The sequence below is a fragment of the Clinocottus analis genome, unplaced genomic scaffold (genome assembly GCF_023055335.1).
Source record: "Clinocottus analis isolate CAN_PGR_092001 unplaced genomic scaffold, fCliAna1.0.p SCAF_12, whole genome shotgun sequence".
Classification (NCBI taxonomy): Eukaryota; Metazoa; Chordata; class Actinopteri; order Perciformes; family Cottidae; genus Clinocottus; species Clinocottus analis.
In genome coordinates, this window is record NW_027175843.1 from 8,837,282 (window position 1) to 8,850,773 (window position 13,492).

General features: G+C 49.1%; 1 pseudogene; it reads right to left on the reverse strand.

Moving 5' to 3' along the window:
* Positions 1–11,386: 11,386 nt before the first annotated feature.
* On the reverse strand, positions 11,387–12,588 carry LOC137783226 (piggyBac transposable element-derived protein 4-like; annotated as a pseudogene).
* Between the last annotated feature and the right edge of the window lie 904 nt (positions 12,589–13,492).

Here is a 13,492-nt window from a genome sequence, read left to right on the forward strand (position 1 = left end):
AAACAGCAGCGGCAGCGAGGGTCAACAGCCATGTAAGCCTTTCGGGGAACCAGGAATCCCTGTAGCTGGACCGAAACCATAGCCTGGGGGCCACAGAGAGAGAACACAAGGTGAACGCCATCGTAAATGGGCCTCAATTAAATGATCCCGAGTCAAACCTTACCATAGCCTGGGGGCCAGAGAGAGAAAGGAGGCATCTAATGGTGGTCGCTTATGTACTGGCCCAGACTAATTATCAATCAGGAAGTGGGAGGAGCTAGGCCTTACTCTGTCCTACGGTGGCTCACGACGGACATTTCATGAGTCGGCCACAGTCGTATCATTTATTTATTTATTTTTTACATTTAGCATAACGGATGACTTGTAATACAATGTAAAACTCGGGTCGTTTCGACCCGAGGACGAGGACGAGGCCGAGGGCTCACGGGTCATTCTGACCCCGGGGACGACGGCAAGGCCGGGAGCTCGGCTATAAACGAGGGTCATTCAGACCCCGAGGACGGGGGCCGGGAACTCGACGATAAACGTGGGTCATTCTGACCCCGAGGGACGGGGGCCGAGAGCTCGACGATAAACGCGGGTCATTCTGACCCCGGGGACGGGGGCCGGGAGCTCGGCGATAAATGCAGGTCATTTAGACCCCGGGGACGAGGCCGGGAGCTCGGTGATATACGCGGGTTATTCTGACACCGGGGGACGACGCCGGGAGCTCGACGATATACGCGGGTCATTCTGACCCCGGGGAAGAGGCCGGGAGCTCGGCGATAAACGCGGGTAATTTAGACCCCGGGACGAGGCCGGGAGCTCGGCGATAAACGCGGGTCATTTAGACCCGGGGACGAGGCCGGGGACGAGGCCGGGAGCTCGGCGATATACGCGGGTCATTTAGACCCCAGGGACGGGGCCAGGAGTTCGGCGATAAACGCGGGTCATTCTGACCCCGGGGACGGGGGCCGGGAGCTCGGCGATAAACACGAGTCAGTTTGACCCGGGGGACGACGGCGAGGGGAGGGCTCGGCGATGAACGCGAGTCATTTTGACCCGAGGAACGAGGCCGAGGGCTCGCTCAAACTCGAGGGTCAAACAGACCCCAGGGCGACGGCGAGGGCTCGGTGGAAAGACGCGGGTCGTTTTGACCCGAGGACGACGGGCTTTAGGGATTCATACGTACATGCATGCATGCATACGTATACACCGGTAGTGGATCATTTTGTGACCCTGAGACCGCGATACACACAAATACATAAACACTCGAACGTGGGTCTTTTTGACCCAGAAGGCAACAGGAGGGTTAAGAAAATCTAGTTTTCAACTCTGTTCAGTCTGAAACGCCCTTTAAGAGCATAAAAATGAGTAAATGCAGCTTACGGGCAGTAGAGTGATGAAAGCTTCAGGTATTCATGAAAATGTCATACAATTTGTAGTTCCGATGTTCTGAGACACTTTCTTGATGGAGAAGTAAAAAAAATGAATTCTTTAAGAAAATCTAGTTTTCCACTCTGTTCAACCTCAAACGTCGTTTAAGAGCATATATGAAGAAATGCGGCTTTCAAGTGCTATATTGATGAAAGCATCAGATATTCATTAAATGATCATACAACAGGTAGGTCCGGTGTTCTGATACACTTTCTTGATGACATTTTTTTTTTTAAAGAATTCTTTAAGAAAATGTAGTTTTCAACTCTGTTCAGCCTCAAATGTCGTTTAAGAGCATAGAAATGAATAAATGCAGCTTTTAAGAGGTATAGTGATGAAAGCATCAGGTATTTATTAAAAGATCATACAACAGGTAGGTCCGGTGTTCTGATACACTTTTTGGATGAAAAAAAAAAAAAAAAAGAATTCTTTAAGAAAATCTAGTTTTCAACTCTGCTCAGCCTCAAACGTCGTTTAGGAGCATAAAAATGAGAAAATGCCGATTGCAGACAGTATATTGATGAAAACATCACGTATTCATTAAATTGTCATACAACAGGTAGGTCCGGTCTTCTGATACACTTTTTTGATGAAAAATTTAAAAAAAATGAATTATTTAAGAAAATCTAGTTTTCCACTCTGTTAAGCGTCAAACGTCGTTTAAGAGCATAAAAATGAGAAAATGCCGATTGCAGACACTATATTGATGAAAACATCAGGTTTTCATTAAATTATCATATAACAGGTAGGTCCGGTCTTCTGATACACTTTTTTGATGAAAAATTTTAAAAAAAATGAATTCTTTAAGAAAATTTTGTTTTCAACTATGTTCAGCATCACACGTCGTTTAAGAGCATAACAATGAGAAAATGCCGATTGCAGACAGTATCATGCAACAGGTAGGTCCAGTCTTCTGAGACACTTTCTTAATGGAAATTAAAAAAAAAAAAGAATTCTTTAACCCTCGTGTGGCCTCACCGATCCGTACACACCCTGTGTCCTGCGGGTCAAACTGTCCAATGTCCTTTCATCTGGAGCCTTCGATGAGTGAGCGCTCACACCACTTGTATACAGCAGAGTGTTGATGATACACTCGGGTCATTTTGACCCGAGGACAATAGCAGGGGCTTGGTGACATGCAAGGGTCATTTATACCCAAGGACAACGGCATAGTTTTGAAGACACACAAGAGTCATTTCGACCCAAGGACAACGGCAAAGGCTTGGTTATACTCAACGGTCATTTTGACCCCAGGACAACGGCAGAGGCTTAGTGATAATCAACGGTCATTTTGACCCAAAGACAACAGCAAAGGTTTGGTTATACTCAACGGTCATTTTGACCCAAGGACAACGACAGGGGCTTGGTGACGATCAACGGTCATTTTGACCCAAGCTCAACGGCAGGGGCTTGGTGACGATCAACGGCCATTTTGACCCAAGGACAACGGCAGGGGCTTGGTGACGATCAACGGTCATTTTGACCCAAGGACAATGGCAGGGGCATGGTGATACTCAACGGTCATATTGACCCAAAGACAACGGCAGGGGCATGGTGATACTCAACGGTCATTTTGACCAAGCAAAGGCTTGGTTATACTCATCTGTCATTTAGACCCATGGACAACGGCAGAGTGTTGATGACACACAAGGGTCATTTCGACCCGAGGACAACGGCAAAGGCTTAGTTATACTCAACGGTCATTTTGACCCAAGGACAACGGCCGGGGCTTGGTGACAATCAACAGTCATTTTGACCAAAGGACAACGACGGGGGCTTGGTGATAATCAACGGTTATTTTACCCAAGGACAAAGGCAGAGTTGTTCCAACTGTAGCATCTCCGAACACGTAGGACCTTGGGAAGGCACTCTAAATCAGTTCGGGGAGACTTGAAAGTTTGCTGCAACCCGACTAGTACGGCACTTTCCAATAGTTCCGATGGTCCTAACCTCGAGCTTGTGGGACCTCCGGAAGACAATTATCTAAATTGGCCATTTTGTTTTCGCTTCTTCGGCTAGTGCAGCGTTGAACCAAAGTCTGGAGAGACACGGGTTGGCTGCGCTCCTACTAATACGGCCGTCACGGGTCCAACGATCCCTTCGCCGAGCCCGTGGGACCTCGGGAGGCACTTTTTTCAAATCGGCCATTTTGTTTTTTGGTTCTTCGGCTTGTGTAGCTTTCACAGAAAGTCGGAAGGACACGGGTTGGCTGCGCTCTCACTAATACAGCCGTCACGGTTCCAACAATCCCTTTGCCGAGCTCGTAAGACCTCGGGAAGACACTTTTTTCAAATCGGCTATTTTGTTTTTGCTTCTTCAGCTTGTGTAGCTTTCACCTAAACTCGGAGGGACTCAAGTTCGCTGCCTTCCACTAATAGGCCGTCGCGGTTCTAACGATCCCGTCGCCGAGCTCGTGGGACCTCGGGAAGGCGCTTTTTTCAAATCTGCCATTTTGTTTTTGTTTCTTTGGCTTGTGCAGCTTTTACCCAAACTCGGTAGGACTCGAGTTCACTGCCTCCCACTAATACGGCCGTCACGGTTCCAACGATCCCGTTGCCGAGCTCGTGGGACCTCGGGAAGGCACTTTTTTCAAATCGGCCATTTTGTTTTTTTGCTTCTTCGGCTCGTGTAGCTTTCACAGAAAGTCGGAAGGACTCGAGTTTTCTGCCTCCCACTAATACGGACGCCGCGATTCCAACGGTTCCAACCCCGAGCTTTTGGACCTCGGGAAGGAACTTTTTATTTTTAATCGGCCATTTTGTTTTTGTTTCTTCGGCTTGTGTAGCTTTCACCCAAAGTCCGGAAAGACACAAGTTTGATGCTTCCCACTAATACAGTCGTTGCGATTCCAATGGTTCCAACCCCAAGCTTGTCGGACCTTGGGAAGGCACTTATATAAATTGGCCTTTTTGTTTTTGCTTCTTCGGCGAGTTTAGCTTTAATCGAAGGTCGGAGGGACTCGAGTTTGCTGCCTCCCACTACTATGGCCGTTGCGATTCCAACGGTGCCATCCCCTAGCTTGTAGGACCATAAGATACACTCTGACCCGAGGACAAGGAGAGGATGTGGAATAACATGAAACCGTGACCCTGGGTCGGAGAAGTGTGCGTGTATGTGTGTGTGTGTGTGTGTGTGTGTGTGTGTGTGTGTGCGTGTGTCATTGCTTGTAACACTGGGGGTGATAACTATACAAAATAAAACAATATACTACAACTTTCTGTGTCCTGTGGTCATTGGGAGGCCGGCCTCATCATTGTGGCCACCTTGGGCTCAAGCAGAGTGTGTCCACCCAAGACACATCACAGTCAAAACATATTTGTGAAAATAAAGCCCAACAGCTTGCGTACAATATAATATTTAGACTGATACGATGGGTTGTTGAGACAGTCTTTAGCCACCGTGGACTTGACAAATTTCATCAGGCGAGTGTGAGCCACCGTGCACTCCCGGAGCCTCATCGTTGTGGCCACCTTGAGCTTGTCCAAGTCGCCTGGTGTCATATCCTGCTCCAAAAGTTTGAGAAAGAGAAGACGAGGAGGAAACAGAGAGAAGAGGAGGATGAAGATGTGGGGAGGGGGTGGGGGGGGGGGGAGCGCTGTAGTGTCGTCAAGGAACCTGGATTCAGTGGCTGTGCTACCATTGCCATGACATTTTGCAACCTTTGTACAATAAATTACCTGACTCCACCGTGAGACTCTATTTTTTATTTTCACTAAATGACGTTTGAGACATATTATTTCACATGTTGCAAAACTTTTAGATAACTCCACGGCTCAGTAGCCTTCTTGACAACTTTGGAGAAAACTGAGACGACGGCCCGATTCAGGAATTTGCCTCTGACGAAGATATGTGCACACATACACAAGACGTTCAACGGTCGAGTCGCCTGTTATCGTGTCCTGCTCCACAAACTAGAGATAGAGACACAGAGAGAAAGAGAGAGAGAAAGAGAGAGAGAGAGAGAGAGAGAGAGAGAGAGAGAGAGAGAGAGAGAGAGAGCAGTGGAGGAGGACAGTGCGAGCGATAAAGAGAGAGATGAAGAGGAACAGAGCGCTTGCTGTAGTGTCGTCGTTGGCTGTGCCTTCTGTTGCAATGTCATTTATTCTCTCATGGTGGGTCTGGTTCTCCAGATGCCACCTGACCTCTGACTTGGTAACGCAATGGGGGAATAGTGCACAAGTCTGACCATGAGTTCCTCGGCACGTCGGCAAGCTGCTAACAGAGCAGATATTTTTTCTAAAGGGTCTGCAGACTTGTGCTCATAGGACCTAATTCAATACATCAATGTAATGCGATGTTTACATTTGCAGCACTTTGGTTGTTTTATGAGGAGTTTTAGGCCTTTGATTGAGTTTTAAAAAATAGAGCTTTTTTACATTTTGGAAAAGCCCTGTCAGCAGAGTCGCAGGAGCTTGTTTGGATGTGTGTGTGTGTGTCTGAGAGAGGAATGGGGGTGGGGGGAAGCCTTCTTGACAAGTTTGTAGAGCGTAGAGATGACAGCCCGGTTTAGGAATTTGCCTCTGACAACCTTCCCTCCTTTTCTGTTTCAACCTTGGTGTGTGTGTGTGTGTGTGTGCACAGGTGGGGGTGATCAAAGCCTCCCTAACGGCTGGAGCGATTGAGCTCGGACAGAGAGGAAGAGAATGGTCCAATGGATGCACTGGAAGAGGTGATAACCAGAGGGAGGGAGGGCTGCAAGTATGTTGTCCAAGCTTGTGGAGACAGAAGTCTCCTTTCTTCAGGTCTGACCAGATGTCCACTGCTTCTATCAAGGGTGAGTACATGACAAATAAGGCTTTTTACATGTTACAAAACTTTTAGATAACTCCACTCGGTTCATTCCTCAAGAAATCACAGCCTTTTGCTTTTTACATTCTCTCTCTCTCTCTCTCTCTCTCTCTCTCTCTCTCTCTCTCTCTCTCTCTCTCTCTCTCTCTCTCTCTCTCTCTCTCTGTCTTTATTCTCTCTCTCTTTATTCTCTTTTTGTCTTTTCAATTACTTTAGCTTCAAACTTTCAGCCTCTAATAAACCCCCCTTTCCTGTTTGAACCTTGATGTGTGTGTGTGTGTGTGTGTGTGTGTGTGTGTGTGTGTGTGTGTGTGTGTGTGTGTGTGTGTGTGTGTGTGCAGGGGCTCATCGTGGTTGTCACCTCCTGGTCCTCAAACTCTAACTAAACACTTTTCGACAGGACCAGGCTCAGTGAAGAAGACCAGGCTGTGTAAACAGCACCAGGCTCAGTGACCAGGACCAGGCTGTGTGAACAGGACTAAGCTCAGTAAACAGGCACAGGCCCAGTCACCAGGTGAAGGCTGTATGTACAGTGTTTTTTCATATGTCTGTATAGTGTTTTCATATGTATGTATAGTGTTTTCATATGTGTGTATGTATAGTTGTCACAACAGGACCAGGCTCTGTGAACAGAACCAGGCTCAGTGAACAGAACCAGGCTCAGTGAACAAGACAAGTCTCAGTGAACAGGCACAGGCTCAGTCACCAGGTGAAGGCTGTATGTACAGTGTTTTTTCATATGTCTGTCTTGTTTTTTTCGTATGTATGTATGTATGTATGTATGTATGTATGTATGTATGTATGTATGTATGTATGTATAGTTCTCACAAAATGACCAGGCTCTGTGAACAAGGCTAGGCTCAGTGAACAGGACTAGGCTCAGTGACCAGGTACAAGCTCAGTGACCAGGACCAGTGACCAGTACCAGGCTGTGTGAACAGTACCAGGCTGTGTGAACAGGATATGGCTCAGTGACCAGGCACATGCTGTATGAACAAGACCAGGCTCAGTGAAGAGGACCAGGCTCAGTAAAGATGACCATGCCCAGTGAAGACAACCGTCCTCAGTGAAGAGGACCAGGCTGTGTGAACAGGACCAGCTTCAGTGAAGAGGACCAGGCTGTGTGAACATGAAACAGGCTCAGTAAACAGGACCAGAATCAGTTAACAGGACCAGGCTGTATGTACAGTATCCTCATATGTATGTTAGTATAGTGTTTTCATATGTATGACCAGGCATAGTTCTCACAAAATGACCAGGCTAAGTGAACAGGACCAGGCTGTGTGAACAGGACTAGGCTCAGTGAACAGGCACAGGGTAAACAAATCTTGTGGCCTTAGTGTTTTTTTTTTTCTGTTAAAAGCTCTGTTTCTGTTACAAGGTACAAGCTCAGTGACCAGGACCAGTGACCAGGCACAGGCTGTGTGAACAGGACCAGACTCAGTGAAGATGACCATGCTCAGTGAAGAGGACCGTGCTCAGTGAAGAGGACCGTGCTCAGTAAAGGGGACCATGCTCAGTGAAGAGGACCAGGCTATGTGAACAGGACCAGGGTCAGTGAAGAGGACCATGCTCAGTGAGGAGGGCCAGGCTGTGTGAACATGACCAGGGTCAGTGAAGAGGATAGGCTGTGTGAACATGACCAGGCTCAGTAAACAGGACCAGAATAAGTGAATAAGTGACCAGGCTGTATGTACAGTATTCTCATATGCATGTATGTATATTTCTCACAAAATGACCAGGCTCTGTAAAGAGGACCAGGCTAAGTGAACAGGTACGTATGTTAGTATAGTGCTTTTCATATGTATGTATAGTTCTCACAAAATGACAAGGCTCTGTGAAGAGGACGAGGCTTAGTAAATAGGACCAGGCTTAGTAAATAGGACCAGTATCAGTGAACAGGACCAGGCTGTATGTACAGTATTCTCATATGTATGTATGTATGTATGTATGTATGTATGTATGTATGTATAGTGTTTTCATATGCTTGTATGTATAGTTCTCACAAAATGACCAGGCTCTGTGAAGAGGACGAGGCTAAGTGAACAGGTAAAGGTCGTATGTACATTGCTTTTCATATGTATGTATAGTTCTCACAAAATGACCAGGCTAAGTGAACAGGACCAGGCTGTGTGAACAGGACCAGGCTCAGTGAACAGGCACAGGCTCAGTGACCAGGTACAAGCTCAGGGACTAGGCTCAGTGAACAGGCACATGCTCAGTGACCAGGTACAAGCTCAGGGACCAGGACTAGTGACCAGGCACAGGCTGTGTGAACAGTACCCGACTCTGTGAACAGCCACAAGCTGTGTTAATAGGACCAGGATCAGTGAAGAGGACCAGGCTCAGTGAAGATGACCATGCTCAGTGAAGAGGACCGTGCTCAGTGAGGAGGACAAGGCTGTGTGAAAATGACCAGGCTCAGTAAACAGGGCCAGAATCAGTGAACAGGACCAGGCTGTATGTACAGTATCCTCATATGTATGTTAGTATAGTGTTTTCATATGTATGACCAGGCATAGTTCTCACAAAATGACCAGGCTACGTGAACAGGACCAGGCTGTGTGAACAGGACTAGGCTCAGTGAACAGGCACAGGCCCAGTGACCAGGTACAAGCTCAGTGACCAGGACCAGCGACCAGGCACAGGCTATGTGAAGAGGACCAAGCTCGGTGAAGAGGACCAGGGTCAGTGAAAGATGACCATGCTCAATGAAGAGGATCGTGCTCAGTGAGGAGGACCAGGTTGTGTGAAAATGTCCAGGCTCAGTAAACAGGACCACAATCAGTGAACAGGACCAGGCTGTATGTACAGTATTCTCATATGCATGTATGTACAGTTTTCACAAAATGACCAGGCTCTGTGAAGAGGACCAGGCGAAGTGAACAGGTAAAGGTTGTATGTATAGTGCTTTTCGTATTTATGTATAGTTCTCACAAAATGACCAGGCTCTGTGAAGAGGATGAGGCTAAGTGAACAGGTAAAGGTTGTATGTACAGTGCTTTTCATATGTATGTATCGTGTTTTCATATGTATGTATGTATGTTTTTCACAAAATGACCAGGCTAAGTGAACAGGACCAGGCTGTGTGAACAGGACTAGGCTCAGTGACCAGGTACAAGCTCAGTGACCAGGACCAGTGACCAAGCACAGGCTGTGTGAACAGGACCAGGCTCAGTGAAGATGACCAGGCTCAGTGAAGAGGACCGTGCTCAGTGAAGAGGACCAGGCTGTGTGAACATGACCAGGCTCAGTAAACAGGACCAGGCTGTATGTACAGTATCCTCATGTGTATCTTAGTATAGTGTTTTCATATGTATGTATTTATAGTTTTCACAAAATGACCAGGCTAAGTGAACAGGACCAGGCTGTGTTAAGAGGACTAGGCTCAGTGAACAGGCACAGGCTCAGTGACCAGGTACAAGCTCAGTGACCAGGACCAGTGACTAAGCACAGGCTGTGTGAACATGACCAGGCTCAGTAAACAGGACCAGGCTGTATATACAGTATTTTCATATGTATGTATAGTGTTTTCATATGCATGTATGTATAGTTCTCACAAAATGACCAGGCTGTGTGAAGAGGACGAGGCTAATTGAACAGGTAAAGGTCGTATGTACAGTGCTTTTCAAATGCATGTATGTATAGTTCTCACAAAATGACCAGGCTCAGTGACCAGGCACAGGCTCTGTGAAGAGGACCAGTCTAAGTCAACAGGTAAAGGTCGTATGTACCGTGCTTTTCATATGTATGTATAGTTCTCACAAAAATGACCAGGCTCTGTGAAGAGGACGAGGCTAAGTGAACAGGTAAAGGTCGTATGTACAGTGCTTTTCATATGTACGTATAGTGTTTTTATATGTATGTATGTATAGTTCTCACAAAATGACCAGGCTAAGTAAACAGGACCAGGCTGTGTGAACAGGACTAGGCTCAGTGAACAGGCACAGGCTCAGTGACCAGGTACAAGCTCAGGGACCAGGACCAGTGACCAGGCACGGGCTGCGTGAACAGTACCAGACTCTGTGAACAGCCAGTTTTTTGTTTTTCTTTTTCCAAGGCTTAGGCTCAGTGAACAGGCAGAGGGAGGGACACAGCTGCTAATCAGAGGACACACTTTTACAGACGACCCCACAGAGGACACACACAACTTTCATCGGGGATGCCCAGCGGCGTCCTTCCGTCGGCATCTCGTCTCCTCCGTCTTGCAAACGCCCCTACGACCGAAGGACGCTTGCGGCGAGACGCGCCACTGACAGAGGGACGCTGCCGTGTACCAGCACCAGGGCACCAGGCTGAGTCCCGGTGCCATCGTTTGCTCGAGAACTTTCATCGGGGAGTCGTGAGCCACCGTGGACTCTAGGCCCGGCTAATTAATCCGGGTAAGTCTCAATGTGTCGTTCCTAAGCCGATGTTTATGTATCGCTGTATGTCCATCACATCAATAAAAAACAGAGAACAAACATTACTTTCGTATGCCTTTTATTTGTTACACTCACAGATTCAGCCTAACGTGCAGGAAAGGGAGAATCTGTGGCCGAGAGCATCGCTCGTGTCTTGATTAGAATAGATGTTCTTTTTTTTCTTTTCTCTTTCTTCCCAACACCACACACAAGAGTTTTGACCTGAGGAGAACGGTTGTTAGCGTGTATCAATATTGGAAGCGTGGTGTATAGCCCCCAGAAGAATTCAGTTTGACAACTTCTCTCTTTTCCGTAATTTATTTTCTTAATCACAGGTAAAGTAACAAGCGTTGCAGTTGCAAAAGCAATGAGTTGAACAACCAACTTTCAGGTAGACAAAAAAAAAAACAACTCCCCCACAAACGGAAGTGGGGCCCTTTCATACACAGTTTATCGTCACAGGTTCGTCTCCCCTCGTCCTAACATCTGATTCGCTCTATCTTGTTCAGGACGAGGAGAATTCCGTGTTGTCATCTTTTCTCACAGAAAGAGACGTGCAACGTCCAGTCTGCTTCTCTCCAATGTCAATATACTGATAAACAGGTGTGGGTGTTGAGAAGTGCAAGGGAAAGACATTTCTAGACACAACTACGGCAGCATGGCTGTTTTGTACTGACCTTGCTAACATAATCTGAACTTCACTAGACATGAATATGAAAAGCATCTACAGGAATTCTAGATTTATATTATCACGGTATAGCCCCCACCCAACGGCCGGTTTATTTCGCACACGGCGAGCAGTACGCCAGCGAGCAGCCCTTGCAGATGTACTTGTTGCACCCGTTGCACATGGTGTAAGTTTTACAGTCCTTTTTGGGCGGGCAGATCTGACACCTCTTCTGCTTATTCGCAGCGGCGTCCTCGGGCCCGTCGCTCGCCCCGGCCACCCCCGCACGGCTTTCAAGACGGCAGCGGACGCCTCCGTGCGGGGCAGACGCTCCCGTCTCTCCATGAACGGAGCCACGAAAGCCCTTCCCAGCCGCTCGAGAAACACCCTTCTCTTGTTCCGCTTGCCGGGCAGCCAGCCGGGGTTGAGCTGTCTCTACACGACCAAGGCGTTGTAGGCGGACACGTCGAGGACGTTGTGGAAGACGACCACGGGCCAGCGCGCGGTCATCATCCGGCAGCTGTACGTCCCGGTCACCTTGTCGAGGTTGTCCACGCCGCCCGTGTTGCTGTTGTAGTCGAGGACGATGACGGGCTTGGTGTCCGGGCGATCGCTGACGTCGCCCCGCGCGTGCCGCGTGCTCAGGAGCAGCACGTTCCTGCCCTTCTTCGGGAGGTAGGAGACGAGCGTGGCGGCGGGCGCGAAGGCGAACCTCGACGACGGGACGGCTCTCCGCCGGGTCGCGAGCAGCTCGGCCGGGAGCTCTCGCCTGTTTTTTCGAACCGTGCCCACCACGGTGTTGTCCCGGAGCAGGAGCCGCCGTCCATGTTCGTAGGAGGTGAAGAAATTGTCGCACGTGACGTTGCGCCCCGTCAGTCCCTTGGTCACGTCGAGCGCGACCCACAGCCCCAGGTCCTTCTTGGGGCGTCCGCCGCCGTCACCACCGCTCGGCTTTCCCGTGTAGACTTGCAGCTTCCAAGCGTAGCTGGATTTGGCGTCGCAAGCGACCCAGGATTTGATCCCGTACTTGGCGGGCTTGCTGGGCAGGTACTGGCGGAAAGGACAGCGGCCTGTCGTTTGGGGCAGAAAGGAGGAGCAGAGAGCAGAGGTGACGAGAGGTGACGAGAGGAGACGAGCGCCGGCCCCCCTTGGAATCTCGCTACGCTGACGCCGACGGACGGGATATACGTGATGCTGGAAGCGCGTCCGTGGTGTTACGTGTGCGGGCGCACGCCCCAGGACCACAGCTTGCAGTGCTACCGGAGAATGAAAGAGCTCGCGGGGGAGCTCGAACGCTACGTCGGTCGTCTGCATTTCAAACCGTGATCCTGTGGCGGACACATTTGTGTGTGTGTGTGTGCGTGTATTCTGTGTCGTTGCTTGTAACACTGGTGATGACTAAATAAAAAAAAATAAAAAATACAATGCAACTATCTTGTCATTTCTTTATTTGTATTATTTCTTTATTTTTTTACATTTGGGATACTGGATGACTTATAATACAACGTAAAACTCGGGTCATTTCGACCCAAGGACGAGGCCGAGGGCTCGCTCAAACTCGAGGGTCATTCTGACCCAAGGACGGGGCCAGGAGCTTGATGGTAAACGCGGGTAATTCTGACCCCAGGGACGAGGCCGGGAGCTCGGCGATAAACGCGGGTCATTCTGACCCCAGAGACAACGGCAAGGTCAGGAGCTCGGCGATAAACGCGGGTTATTATGACCTCAGGGAAGGGGCCAGGAGCTCAACGATAAACGCGGGTCATTATGACCTCGGGGACAGAGCCAGGAGCTTGGTGATAAACGCGGGTCATTCTGACCCCGGGGACAACGTCGAGGCCAGGAGCTCGGCGAGAAACGCGGGTCATTCTGACCCCAGGGACGGGGCCGGGAGCTCGGCGATAATCGCGGGTCATTATGACCTCAGGGACGGGGCCAGGAGCTCAGCGATAAACGCGGGTCACTATGACCCCGGCGACAAGGCCAGGAGCTCGGTGATAAACGCGGGTCATTCTGACCCCAGGGACGACGTAGAGGCGAGGAGCTCGGCGATAAACTCGGGTCATTCTGACCTCAGGGACAGGGCCGGGAGCTCGGCGATAAATGCGGGTCATTATGACCTCAGGGACAGGGCCAGGAGCTCAGCGATAAACGTGGGTCATTATGACCTCGGGGACGACGGCGAGGGGAGGGCTCGGCGATAAACGCGGGTCATTCT